This window comes from Gopherus evgoodei, unplaced genomic scaffold (genome assembly GCF_007399415.2).
Source record: "Gopherus evgoodei ecotype Sinaloan lineage unplaced genomic scaffold, rGopEvg1_v1.p scaffold_34_arrow_ctg1, whole genome shotgun sequence".
NCBI classification, from domain to species: Eukaryota; Metazoa; Chordata; order Testudines; family Testudinidae; genus Gopherus; species Gopherus evgoodei.
Window position 1 is genome coordinate 1,646,174 of NW_022060016.1, and position 14,472 is coordinate 1,660,645.

The 14,472-nt window shown below is 53.7% G+C and overlaps 1 protein-coding gene across 1 annotated transcript in view; it reads left to right on the top strand.

Annotated features, from left to right (window-relative positions):
* Window positions 1-3,392: 3,392 nt before the first annotated feature.
* The window catches only part of SAMD4B (sterile alpha motif domain containing 4B), a 33,918-nt gene continuing 22,838 nt past the window's right edge, over window positions 3,393-14,472 (top strand). Inside the window, 1 exon segment of the mRNA XM_030544447.1 lies at window positions 3,393-3,499. The gene's annotated coding sequence lies outside the window, so the exon portion shown is untranslated.

The window sequence follows — 14,472 nt, forward strand, 5'->3', positions numbered from 1 at the left end:
CCTTTAGATCGGGGCAAAGTGGTCAATCAACCACTGATAGACTGCGATCAGGGCCCCGTTGTGCCAGGCGCTGCACAGACCCCAATCGAGATCAGGGCCCCATTGTGCCAGGTGCTGCACAGATCCTGACCGAGATCGGGGCCCTGTTGTGCCAGGTGCTGTACAGACCCTGACAAAGATCAGGGCCCCATTGTGCTGCTCAAACCCTGACCGAGATCCGGGCCCTGTTGTGACGGGCAGGGGCAGCTCTAGACATTTCGCCATCCCAAGCACGGCAGCATGCCGCGGGGGGCGCTCTGCCGGTCGCCGGTCCCGCGGCTCCAGTGGACCTCCCGCAGGCATGCCTGCGGAGGGTCTGCTGGTCCCACAGCTCCACTGAAGCCACGGGACCAGCGGACCCTCCGCAAGCACGCCTGCGGGAGGTCCACCGGAGCCTTGCCTGCCGCCCTCCCGGCGACCGGCAGAGCGCTCCCCGGGGCATGCCGCTCCAAGCACGCGCTTGGCGTGCTGGGGCCTGGAGCCACCCCTGGTGACGGACTCTGCATGACACAGAGCAAGAGACCAGGCTCAAAGAGCTACCAGTCTAAATAGACAAAACAAGGAGTGGGCGCAGAACGTGGGGAACTAAGACACACAGATACCAAGGGCTCCAGTTCTGCAAGGACTCAGCACTCACAATTCGGGCTGGATGTGCTAAGGAGCTGACATTTTCCAGCTGTCCAAATGCTTATGCTTAGATTGTAAACTGTCTGGGGCAGGGACTGTCTTTTTGGTATAGGTAGGTACAGTCCAGGCCTGTAGGCATCACAATTAATTAGTTAATTAAAGCCGAAGAAAATAAGAAATTATTGCACATACATGCCAAACTGAGGCTACAGTGCCTCATGGGAATTGTAGTTCAGTTATCTCATATTCCCATTCTCTTCTGGGGGCTGGGCTGCCCAGCTGGACTACGTCTCCCATGATGCATCATAGCCACTGGCCTGCCATGATGGCCCCTCCCTCCATGAGGAGGCTGTGGTGCATCATGGGAGATGTAGTCTGATCAGCGACACTAGGCTATAGCAGTGCGCGCAAGGTGCCTGAGTTACAACCCCTCCTAAGCTGCTGGTTTTCAATTTTTCACCCCAAAAAAGTGTTTTTCTGCAAAATCCCAGCATTCATTTTATTTAAAATCTCAGGATTTTTAAGACAATCTTGTGATTTTTTTGGAGAGTGTGGGAGGAATGGCTCAACCTTTTTGAACGCTTAGGGACTGGCAAAGCTTCAGTTTGGAGACCTACACCCTGCTCAGCCACTGGCTTGCTGGGTGACTTTGCGCATGTCACGTCCTCACTCTGTGCCTCAGTTTCCCCATCTGTAAAGTGCTTTGAGATCTATGGCTGAAAAGATCTAGATAACATCAAAGGATTATTATTATTGAGTTTTGATGTTCTGTCTCATATCCCCAGCTCCTGGAGTCATGGGAGGCAGTGAGAATCTGAGCTTTCTTTTTTAAAAAAGAAGAAAACATTAAGGGCTTGTCTATCGGCAGAAGTCTACCAGTGTAATTATACAGCTATAGCTAATGTGATCTAACACCCTGTGTGGATACACCCTCCAGGCTCACCAAATCCGGGGGGGAGGAGGCGAGCTGGTGTGTGTACGTTAGCTCTATTTAGATGTTTAACTTTGAAATTAATGTAGCTCAGCATTTCCTGGAGATGTTTGAGTTTTGCTGAACTCGGTGTTCTGGATGGCCCAAGATGACTCCAGGTACCCTTCCCTCTGTGTTAACAAGAAGTTATTTTGTCAGGGATTTTAGTTGTGCTTCAGCCACCTCCAAAGAGACATAAGCTAAACTGGGAACAAAGGCTGAAACAACGCACCACTCCAGGGGGATTGACACTGCCACAGCTCTCGGGATTTAGGGGTCAAATTCCACACTGACGCTAGCTGTAAGTCTCATGGTTGCAGGGAAAAGCTTGGCCATGTCACACTCTCTCTCTCTCCCTCTCTCTCTCTCTCCAGGCTCAAGGGCAGAGGAAGGCCAGACGCTGACTTATTTATTTATTTATTTCAAAAACTCCCTTGATTTTGAAGCCAATCTTGTGATTTGTGAACATTTGGGTTGGGCTAAGGTGAGAGGAGGGGGAGACAGGAGAGGGGAGGACAAGGAGTGGGGTAGAGGTGGGCGAGAGGGAGCAGTTGGAGAAGGGGAAGAAAGAAAAAGGAGGGGAGGACGGGGTCAGGGGGAAGGGAGGAGGATGGGGATGGAAGGAGGAGTTGGGAGGGGGAGGGGAGGAGACAGGGGGAGGAGTTTGGAGGGGGATAAGGGAGGGGCAGAAGGAGGGAGTGGAAGGAGAAGTGGGAGGGTGGGAGGAGGGGAAGGGAGGAAGAGGAGAAGGGACTGGGAGGGGGAGGAGTTGGGAGGGGGAAGAGTCAGAGGATGGGAAAGGGAGGAATTGGGAGGGGAGTGGCAAGAGAAAGGGGAGGGGTGGAAGGAGGGGAAAGGGGCAGGAGGGGGAGGAGTAAGGGGATGGGAGCGGCAAGAGAAAGGGGAGGCAGAAGGAGAGGGGAATAGCAGGAGAAAGGGGATGGGAGAGAAGGAGAGGGGGAGGGGCAGGGGAGGGCGGGGAGAGGAGGGGCAAGAGAAAGGGGAGGGGCGGAAGAAGGGGAGAAAGGGGATGGGAGGGGCAGGAGAAAAGGGAGGGGCAGAAGGAGGGGAAGGAGATGGGCAGAGTGGTTGAAAGGGGAAGGGTGGAAGGAGGGGGAGGGGGCAGGAGGAGTAAGGGGATGGAAGGGGGAAGGGGAAGGAGAAGGGGAGGGGCAGAAGTAGACGGGGAGGGGCAAGAGAAAGGGGGAGAGACAGAAGGGAGGGACAGTGGAGGAGTAAGGGATGGAGGGGGAAGGCGAGGGGGAGGGGCGGAAGGGGAGGGCAGTGGAGGAGAATGGGGAGGGGAGGGGAGGGGGAAGGAGAGGGGGAGGGGCAAGAGAAAGGGGAGGGAGGAAGGGGGGCAGTGGAGGAGAAAGGGGAGGGGAGGGGAAGGAGAAGGAGAGGGGGAGGGGCAAGAGGAAGGGGAGGGGCAGTGGAGGAGTGAGGGGAGGGGAGAGGAGGAGAAAGTGGGAGGTGGCCCAAGCAGACACTCAAAACGCCACAGCCCAGACTGTTACGTAACTGCTATAACAGTACGCCATTGGTTGAAGAGCTTTGGATTGACAGGCCTACGAGCCAATCAGAGGCTCCGGAGCTTAACCTGAGGCCGAGGCTGGGCGGGTACGGGTGTGTTGCGCATGTGTGCGGTCTTGCGCGCGGGAAACCACGCCCCACCGAGGGCAGCTGCGAGCTTCTGGTTGGTCCCGGCCGCTGCCAGTCGACCTCCCGCAGCCAATGGCGAGGCGGCTGCGCGCTGACGCGTTGCGTGCAGTGCGCGCTGACGTTGCGCGGGGGGCTACGGTACGGGCGCCTCGGTGTGAGGCTGGCGGGGCCGAGGCCGGGGCCGGACGGGCCGCAGAGACGGTGAGTGCGGGACGCGCCCCCCCCCCATACCAGGGTCCCCTCCCCCGCCCAGGGAGCCCCACTCCCCCGCCCGACGCGGGCATCTCGCCCCGCCCCCACCCCGAGCCAGGGCCCCCTCCCCGCCCTGCCGCGCCGCCCCTCCCCCCTCCTACACCCAGGGCTCCCCCGCCCTGCTCCGGGGACCCTTCTGGGCGTCACCCCGCAGCCCTGGACCAGCCTCCTTCCCTCTCTGCAGCGCCCCGCCCCCCAGATTCCAACCCCGCCCCGCCCCAGGGACCCCCTGAGATCCATCCCAACCAACCCCGCCCCGACCCAAGGATCCCCTGAGATCCATCCCGCCCCGACCCAGGGATCCCCCTTCCCTCCATCCCAACCAACCCCGCCCTGCTCCGGGGATCCCCTGAGATCCATCCCGCCCCACCCCAGGGATCCCCTGAGATCCATCCCAACCAACCCTGCCCCGACCCAGGGACCCCCCCTGAGATCCATCCCGCCCCGACCCAGGGATCCCCTTCCCCTCCATCCTAACCAACCCCGCCCTGCTCCGGGGACCCCTCTGGGCATCACCCCCCAGACCTGGACCAGCTCCTTCCCTCTCTGCAGCGCCCCCGCCCCCCAGATTCCAACCCCGCCCCAGGGATCCCCTGAGATCCATCCCGCCCCACCCCAGGATCCCCTTCCCTCCATCCCAACCAACCCCGCCCTGCTCCGGGGACCCCTCTGGGCATCACCCCTCATCCCTGGACCAGCCTCCTTCCCTTTCTGCAGCGCCCCTCCTCCCAGTTTTCCAACCCTGCCCCGACCCAGGAATCCCCTGAAATCCATCCTGCCCGACCCAGGGATTCCACTTCCCTCCATCCCAACCAACCCCGCCCCGACCCAGGGATCCATCTTTCCTCCATCCCAACCAACCCTGCCCCGACCCAGGGACCCCCTGAAATCCATCCTGCCCGACCCAGGGATCCCGCTTCCCTCCATCCCAACCAACCTGCCCTGCCTAGGGATCCCCCTTCCCTCCATCCCAACCAACCCCGCCCTGATCCAGGGAATCCCCCTTTTCCCTCCATCCCAACCAACCCCGCCCTGACCCAGGGATCCCCTTTCCTCCATCCCAACCAACCCCACCCTGACTCAGGGATCCCCTTTCCTCCATCCCAACCAACCCTGCCGTGACCCAGGGATTCCCTGAAATTCTATCCTGCCGTGACCAGGGGTCCCCCTTCCCTCCATCCCAACCAACCCTGTCCTGACCCAGGGGTCCCCTGTAATCCATCCTGCCCGACCCAGGGATCCCGCTTCCCCTCCATCCCAACCAACCCTGCCCTGACCTAGGGACCCCCTGTAATCCATCCTGGCCTACCCAGGCATCCCCTTTTTCTCCATCCCAACCAACCTGCCCCGACACAGGGACCCCCTGTAATCCATCCTGGCCGACCCAGGGATCCCCTTCCCTCTATCCCAACCAACCCTGCCCTGACCCAGGGACCCCCTGAAAATCCATCCTGCCTGACCAGGGATCCCCTTCCCTCCATCCCAACCACCCCTGCACTGACACAAGGATCCCCCTTCCCTCCATCCCAACCAACCCTCCCCTGACCCAGGATCCCTCTGTGCTTCACTCCCCTCATCCCACCCCAAACCAGCCTCTTCCCTTCTCTGCAGCTCCCCTCCCCTGCAGTTTTCCAGCCTTGCCTGACCCAGAGATCCCCTGTAATCCATCCTCCCTGATCCAGGGATCCTCCTTCCTTCCATCCCAACCAATCCTGCCCTGCTCTGAGGATCCCCCTTCCCTCCATCACAACCAATTCCTCATAGGCACCAACTCCATAGGTGCGCCAGCTGTTCCATGGCATACAAGAGGTGTTGGGAGAGAGGGGGAGAAGTGGGAGCAGAAAGAGGTGGGGGGAGGAGGTTTGGAGGATGGGACGAAGTGGAGGCGGAGCCTGTTTTGGAATAGGGGGTTGAGCCCCTAGGTAAGTAGGTGCCTATGAACTCGCCCCCCCCCCCCAACCCTCTAATCCACTGTGGTCTGGGGTTCCCCTTCCCTCCATTACAACCAGCCCTGCCCTGATCTGGGGATCCCCTGTATTCCAGCTTCTGTGATCCGGGAATCCCCTACACTCAGTTCAGCTGGACCCCCAAACCAAAGATTGCCTGCCCTTTCCAAAGCAGGCATCCTACCCCATCCCTATCTAGAGTTATCCTTTACAACTATTCCAACTTGGGAGCCTTTCTCCTCCCCGGATCCCCTACCTCACTCTGATTTGGGTTCCCAGATATTACATAAGAATGGCCACATTGAGTCAGATCAACGGTCCATCTAGCCCAGTATCCTGTCTTCTGACAGTGGCCAATGCCAGATTTCTCAAAGGGAATGAACAGAACAGGGAATCATCAAGTGATCCATCCCCTGTCGCCCATTCCCAGCTTCTGGCAAACAGAGGCTGGGGACACCGTCCCTGTCCATCTTGGCTAATAGCCATTGAGGGACCTGTCCTCCATGAATTTATCTGGTTCTCTTCTGAACCTTGTTATAGTCTTGACCTTCGCAACATCCTCTGGCAAAGAGTTCTAGAGGTTGACTTTGTGTTGTGTGAAGAAATACTTCCTGCTGCCTATTGATTTCATTGGGTGACCCCTAGTTTTTGTGTTATGAGAAGCTGTAAATAACACTTCCTTATTTACTTTCTTCACAGCAGCCATGATTTTATAGATCTTTGTCATATCCCCCTTAGTTGTCTCTTTTCCAAGCTGAAAAGTCCCAGTCTTACTAATCTCTCCTCATACGGAAGCCATTCCATACCCCTAATCATTTTTATCTTTTTCTGAACCTTTTCTAATTCTAGTATATCTTTTTTGAGATGGAGCGACCACATGCGTGCAGTATTCAAGATGCATTTCCGTAGTGGCAACATATTTTCTGTCTTCTTATCTATCCCTTTCCTAATGACGTTTTCAGAGAACTATCTGCAGTGACTCCAAGATCTCTCTCTTGAGTGGTAACAGCTAATTTAGACCCCGTCATTGTATACAGGATATATTATATCACCTCCTCTCTCCCCAACCAGGGATCTGCTACCGCATCCTAAACCTGGGACACCCCACCCCCACCTCCCAAATACAACCCATCAGCATGCCTTCCCTTGTTCCTTTTGCCCGGGACATGATTCTTAATGTCTCTGCACTCTCCCCATGGATTCCAGAGTGCTCTTGCTAGAGATCCCGTCTCTTCTCCCCTTCTCTAAAAATGCACATGGAGACCTTCTAGCCAAATTTCTTCCCTGTTCCTATGTACCAGACAGAACACCTCCCATCTACTTGCTCTGATTCCCTTAAGATACTCACAGCTCTCTGCACTAGCCTCTGACTAGAAGTGTCTCTTCCCTGTCATACTGGGTGACTGCACTGCCTTCTGTCCTCCTTATGTGTATGCCCCTAAGATCTTCCCATGGAGGAGATCTGTCCTCCTTCCCTCTGTACTGAGACCTTTCTGTGGAGATATTTCCAGCAAAGCCTTGTATCAACCCAGCTCTCTAGCTCCGAAACCCCCTTATCCCTGAGGGATCCTTGCACCCCATTGGAACCCTCCTGCAAAGCCAGGCATGTGCCACTAATGGTCCATCGAGTGTGTCTGTCTGGTATCCTGCCTCCTGCAGTAGCCAGTACTGGATGTTTCAGAGGGTGGCATAACCCTCCCTTCCTAAGATACCTCCTTGTGCAATCCCATCCCACTCTGGAACGCGCACATGCATTTCCTTCCTGACCACCCCCAGCTGGTTATCTCATGCCCTCATGCTTTAGGACTGGTTGTTCATATGATTTTGTCCTGTACAGCTGAAATTCTTTCCTAAAACCATCTGGTCTTCCTCTTTGGAACCTTAGTGCCCAACCCAGTTGCTTAGTATCATGTGGCAATGAGTTCGACAAGTTAACAACCTCTTTCCTTCTACAAGTTAGAAATCTGTTTCCTTTTTTTATTCTGAGTGGGCTATTATGAGTCAGAATAGACAGGTAGAACCAAACTAGCTTTCCTTGTGCCATAGGCCTGTATCTCCTTCCATTTTTCAGATCCCCCCGTGTACACTTGATCATGTTTGCTGGTCTCCTCTGGTCCCTTTTCTGTGCTCTTAACTGAACCAAATAACTGCAGTACATACTCTGAGGCTGTCCCAGCAATGTGTATGTTGTTACTATATTCTTATTGTTCTCCATCACTTTCTTAATATGGCGTTATCCAGCTATCAAAGCACATTTGCTGGGTTCTGTCCTTGGCTCTGAAAGCAGGGTCTAATGGGTAGAGCAGGGGAGTGGGAGTTAATACTCCTGGCTTCCATTCCTGGTTCTTCCACCCAACCCTGCTTCATAGCGAACTCTTTCTCCAAGGAGGGTCACTCATACTTCACAAAGGGGACTGTGAGGCTTAGATGCCAATCACGTGCTTGGAGATCTTGGAAATAACAAGATCTAGAGAAGAATCCAAATGTGGTTCTTCCAATAACAAAGGTCTCCAGGTATCTCATATACTTGGAGGCAGCACTGAGCAGAAAAGGGATGGTGTGGGGGAAATTAGGGGCAGACATTGGGGACAGCGGTGGTATCTGGGCTTGAGGCTCGGGAGAGCCGAGGTGAGTCCGTAGCTCTGTCATAGATGTGGTGTCTTCACTGCTTGAAAGGCGTGGGTTGGATAGCCAGCCCAAGTGGAGACAGGGCACAAGAAGTTTCAACCTCAGGTAGGTGGGCTCCACCCTATACTTCTCTACCGGGGGTTTGCTAGCCACATGGAGGTAAAAATCTACCTGTCTCTTCACTAGGACTTTGTGCCTCAGTGCCCCAGGTGTAACATGAGGATCATATTGCCCCCATCTTACCCCAGGAATGTGGGGATAAAACCCATGGATGAGTGTGAGGGACCCATGTTATGATGATGCGGGAGGCTATAGAGCCAGACAACACAGGAAGCAGCATTTGAGAGAGGAATTGTTTTAATGGGAGCACCTATGCATCGCATCTGTAGAACCCAGCTGGATTAGACTCTGAAGAGTGCATCCCTTTCTAGATTCCTGGTCACATGAGTGTTGACCCTGTCAATGAGGTGGACTACCCTTCAAAGACGGGCGCCAAAAGTGCTTCGCACGCCTAAGGGAAGATTAAAATAAGCTGTAACCAAGGATGGGGTGGGGTGGGGGGGGGGACCCAAAAAGAGACACACATTGTGGCCTATGTGTGCGTGTACTGAAATTCAGCGAAGGGGAAATGTCTCACTTTTGAGAGATCTTGTGTCTTTGCTGTGCAATTCAACCCCTTGAGTTGGTCTAGCTTGAGAGCTGCCACACCGCGGAATCCTACAGTTACTGCCTTCATGTTGGTGCTATCCTCGCTTGTGTGAAGCACTAGGACTTCTGGGAGACGTCGTACCCCATGGGGCATAGCGCTGCGATCATCGGAGCCCTCTATCAATTGTGTCGCAGTGGCTCGTGGGAGAACTTGTCTGCTCTTTCTGACCAGCTGGGCAGAATTAGTGAAAACAAGGGCTTGGTTTGGTAGCCGTCCCGTGGCTTGTTCTTCTTGAAACCAGTTGGGACGAAAGGCTGAGGAATGAACCCTAGGGAACTAATGAGTGACTCAGATAGAGCTCTTCAGTCATTGTCTGTGATGTGCCGAGAAGGACGGGGCAAAATTCACACCCTCTCTTCGAGGCCTTTTGGTGTCCTTACCCTGAAGCCTTCCGAGAAGATGCTTTTTTGGTTTGTGCCAAGCACAAGGAGAACCTCCCTCATCTCCAGAATAATCTCAAGCCTGAAATCTTTCTGATCAGCACCACCACCGCATTGTCCTGTGGAAGGCATGGGATGAAGACGCCCCTAGCTCCAAAGAGATGCTGAGGGAGCGCTGGGAAGCCTTCCTGCCGGCGGTTGTTCTCATTGCTCATGGGTATCGCAAAGGAGCGAGATATCCAGATGGTGTCGAACATGGGGAAAGCAGCAGGGGACTGGGAAGGTGTCGGCGTATAGGGTGGGAGCAGACACCATGAGGCATTGAAACTGGTGGTGCCAGCCAGGGAGAGCGGGGGATGTTCCCCTCTTCAGAGGGAGGCACAGGAAAGCCTGTAGCTAGCCCTGGCTGCTGTTGTGGGGGCTAGATGGCTCATCTCGGAGGCAGCATAGACTGGAATGCAGTTGCGGGCAGGTTTTAAAGTCAATCAAGCTGGAGGGAGCCTGTGGAAGGATGCAGAGGGAGCGGTGATGTGGGCCAGTACGAGGAAGATGAGAGGTCTGGTTTCTCTGAGTTCAAAGTCTTTGCTGAATGAGGCAAATGCAGAGGCTCTTCTGAAGCAGGAAGTGGATGGAGAAGCATGCTTTGGCCCTACTAGCCTGTTGGAGCTGAATTGTTCCTGTAGTACGACCTCCAGATCGGGTTCAGGGATGGGATCGGTTGTTTTGTACAGAATTTTAGCAGTTTTAAGAGGAAGGATGGTGTAGTGGTTATGGAGCAAGCCTGGGACCTGTTCCCTGCTCTGCTGAAGTGATCCTGTGTGACCATAAGTCACTTGTCTCTCTCTATGCCTGACTTTCCTCGTCTGTAAAATGGACATGCTAGCCCTGCCCCAGCTGACAGGGTGTAGGGAGGATGAGTCCATTGTGAGGTGGTCAGATGCCACGGTGACGGGGGCCGTATAAGTAGAGGGATTGGATTTACAACATGCTGACATCCACTGGAGACTGAATCCTCTGTTTATCTGTGGAGCAGGTACAGCCCTGGTAGTGGTAGGGGGAGCGTCCCCCTACACGCCACCCCCTCCTGCTCATGTGCCTTAGCCCTGCCCTGGAGAGACGAGCTCTTGGCCTCCATGGTCCATTCAGCTCTCGTCTTCCTGAGGCATCAGTCGCTTGTCTGTTGTGGTGGCTTTTGTGACAACCTGTCGGGTGCTGGTCCCAGACCCATCACATTCATTTCAGAGAGGCAGTGTGACCTAGTGGGTAGGGCACTGCACTGGGACCCTGTTGGGTGACCTTGGGCAAATCACTTCCCTCCTCTGTGCCTCAGTTTCCCCACTTTATGGGGGAAATGGAGGCACAATGCTCTAAAATGCTTTGTGGTCTACAGATGAAAAGAGTTTGATGGTATAATAGTAACGTCTCAAAGCAGGAGGTGGAGGGTGGTGTGTAGAACGGATATCCAGAGAGTGACTAGTCAGTCAATGGCAGGAGTTGCTAGCTCATAAATACAGATCTTCAAGCAGGGATAACAGAAGCCGTGTAAAATTCCTCCCTCTTCTCCGTGCCAGCCTGGGAACTAAGTTGCGGCCGGTGGGGAAGCTCACACAGGGTTAATATTTGAGGGTCAGACTCAGGAATTGGATAGCTGCAGGGATGAGATACAGAAGCCTCAACTCTCCAGAACGCTGGTTCTGTTCCAGTCCAGGAGTACCTCCCCTAAACTGGCTGCCATGGTGGTGGCTGGATGCCAGCCTAGTTGCCAGTGGGACATGTCTACATCACTGAACCCCCTGTTGCCTCTGATGCTAACTAGGGGGGCCCTCTTAGGAGCAGCCTGAGACAGGCGCGAATGGGTTGGGGGTCTGGATTTCCAGCGGGAGTTGCTGGGGGTTGGCACCTCTCAGGCTGGCCGCATCTTGGGGGGCTGTAGAAATGTAAACCGCTGGCCTCGTCCAGTGGGGATGTGGCATGTGCTCCGCAACGGTCTGCTCAGCTGCGTGACATCCTTCGCTGCTTGTGTCTCCCGGTTCTCCTCTGTAGCTTAGGCTGCTGGTGGCCAGCTCTCCCTCCGAAGGTGTAATTACAGCGGGCTGCTTCACTGCTCCAGCAGACCGCTCCTGTCTCCTTACCTCCGGGAGTCTGCTTAGTTTGGCTGTAACGGTAGCGTCCAGTGGGGAGAGACCCAGACAGCAGCTTCCCGTTGGTCTCTCCTCACACACACACGCCTTTTCAGAAGGATTTGACAGCAGCGCGCTTTAAAAATTGCTGCTTCTCCCTTCTCTGCCATCCCCATCCCTCAACTTGGCTGTGGCTGGCACACATGGACAGTAGTGTACAGGGCGCTATTGTGACCTGGTTGCCTCCAGCAATGCTGACAGGAAACAGCACCCAGCCCAACGGGCAGAGGGGAAAACACTGGGACAAAGGATGCTTCATTCAGCAGAGTCCAGACGCTGCTTCAACTTGGTGCATTAGCCTGGGACTTGGGCGTTCAAGTCCTACCTCCCCCACAGTCTCCCTGTGTGACTGTGTGTCAGTTACCCCTCTGTGCCTCAGTTTCCCCAATGGTTGCATGGGGATAATAGCACTTCACTCATAGGCAGGCTTGGAGGGATTAGTTTATCGGTAAATGTCAGTAAACATCAATTTCACTGCACACCCAAACCCAGGAAAAAACATTTTCCACTGATGATCGAAATTGACAGGCAGCATTTTGCCTGACTTCTTAGAGTCAGAATCTGGTGATCAAGACTTTTGAATTAGGCTTGTCACAAGCGAAAGAATAATTAAAAAACAGGTAGGATTTGTTGATCTAAGACTATTTACGTTTGAATGTGATGTTGACAGTTGTGTTTCAATGGTTTTTAAATCTTTGGCTTTTTGGATCTCAGCATCTACTGGCATAAATAGTTGTCTGACCGCAGGTTTCCAATTTCTCAAAATGGTGAAAATTTAAATAGATAAAAATTGGGGCAGGGGATGCTTAATAATCTGTTGAAATTATAGAAAAATAAAATTGAGTTCTTCTTTAGGGCATAAATTGATTGAAGACACTGAGGTCCTACACTAACAGGCTCAATAGATTCCTTTGTATAGATCCAAGCTATATTGATTATGTCTTAGATTGCTGCAGAGACTGGCACAGTACAGGGGTGCTGAGTACCCATGGAAAGGGGTACGCTCCTCCAAAGAAGTGCGATTTTAGAGTTTACCTGCTTGTATCTGGTTGCTCTTATTTGTATAAGGTCGTCTCTGTGTCTGTCTAATCACAGCCTGAGGAAACTGACCTATCTTACATCCGTATCTGAATGCCTCACAGTCAGTCGTTAGAGTATTTATCCTCCCAACACACCTGTGAGGGAAGACCTAGCGGGATAGAGACCTGAACTGGGATTCAAGGCCTGGTTCCGTTGGGTGGCCTTGGATAAGTCATGTCCTCTCTCTGCCTCAGTTTCCCCATCTGTAGATGGGAGTAACGGGACTGACCTCCTTTGAAGCATTTTGAGATTGAGTGAGGAAAAGTGCTAGATGTTTGTTGCCCTTTTCTGCCTCAGTTTCCTCAGCTGTACAGACTGCATGACTTGCCCCACGGTTACACAGAGACTCTAGCAGAGCAGGGAATTGAACCTGGGTCTCCTGAGTGCCAAGTTGGCACTCTAACCACGGGGCCATGCTTCCTCCAGGATCCAAAGGAAGCCAGGTGATAGGTGGGCCTAGTCTCTGAGCCTAATTCCCATGCCTGTGCTGAGCATGGCAGTGTCTGAGAGAGCCTGACGAGCGTTGAGATAGGCCCTGCACTGGATGGGGAGGCAAATGGAGAGAGTGCGGCACAAGGGTGACTCAGCTCAGCTGATGGGGAGTCAGGACTCCTGGGTTCTATTTCCATCGCTCCCACTGCCTAGCCTTTGGCTCTGTGCCTCAGTTTCTCCATCTGTAAAATGGGGATAGTTCTACTTGTAAAGGTCTCTGATGTCTGCCAATGAAAAGCACGATGCAAAAGCAGGGGTTTATGATTGATTTATTAGTACAATACCTGGCTTTCACGCAGCAGGGGTGAGTCTAGTGCTGCTGCAGGTGAGGTGGCGGTTTAGAGAAAGGCATCCCATTGAAATGGCCAGAGCAGTTGGAACCCAGGCTGCGACGCTGGGGCTAACACCCCAGTGGTGCTGAGAAGTGACATGGAATGGCCAGCGAACACAAGGAATCTGTAGCAGAGCTAAGATAAAGATGTGGGAGTCCTGATCCTTTGCTCTGAGCACTAGGTCATGCTGCCCATCGTGATCAATGTGACAGCACTGTACACTGGGACTTCTCCATATGAAAGAGAGGGGGCAGGCTGCAAGTTGCCTTGGATGACTCCCAAGGGCTGCATTCTTAGTATGGTATGTCCTGCCTTGCCAAGTCGGAGCACGGTCCTACCGTTTCAGTGGCCCAATCAGGAAACCAGACGTCTCTCTCCAGCAGTTGGTCTCTGTCCATCACCCCTGGACTCTGTTGGAAAAGCATCTCTGCTTTTCCTTTTGTTTTTTTAAATACATAGAGGCAGAGCTAATCACACTGCAGACAGAGCCAGCAAACATGCCTTCCGTGGTGCTGAGACAGTCTATAAACCCTTAGCGCAAGGTGCTGTCTGAATTCTTTGTTGAGCTTCAGAAAGCCATCGCTTTGGACAGAAAATCGAGGTGTGCAAACAACACAGGAAAGTCAGAGGTCACGGTAGCTCAGGAGTTCAAGACCTTTTGTGTGAGAATTCCACACCCGTTAGGCTATGAGAAGGGGGAAAAAAATCTGAGACAGTTACGTGGCTGGAATATGAAGCACCTGTTGTCCTTCCACTTAGCCAAAGCTGCTTCTCTTTTTCATACAGCCTTCAGTGTTCAGCATTGTCCGTTCTGAAATGCTGTATCTGCAGAATGGCTGTGCCGCAGAGCTGCTCTCCGTCCCCCCCCCCGCCCCTCCCAGCACCACTGGAGCTAGTGTGCTTTCCTGCCTTTGAGAGAACCAACCCCCTTTCCCCCCTGCCTCCCACAGGCACACATCCTGCTAAGAGGTTCTCTCTTCACAATCTAGTTAATCCCCTCTTGGAGCAAAAAGGGCCAAGGAATTTTGGGTTCCTAGATAGGCCCCTCTGGATTAGAAAGAAACTGCAACAAAAGGGTCATTAAGTTCCCCTTGTAAAGCTGATTTGTGCTCCGGATCCCCATCTGCTAAACCAGAGACTTAATGGGGGAGCGCTGTGATTGCAGAAAATGGGTC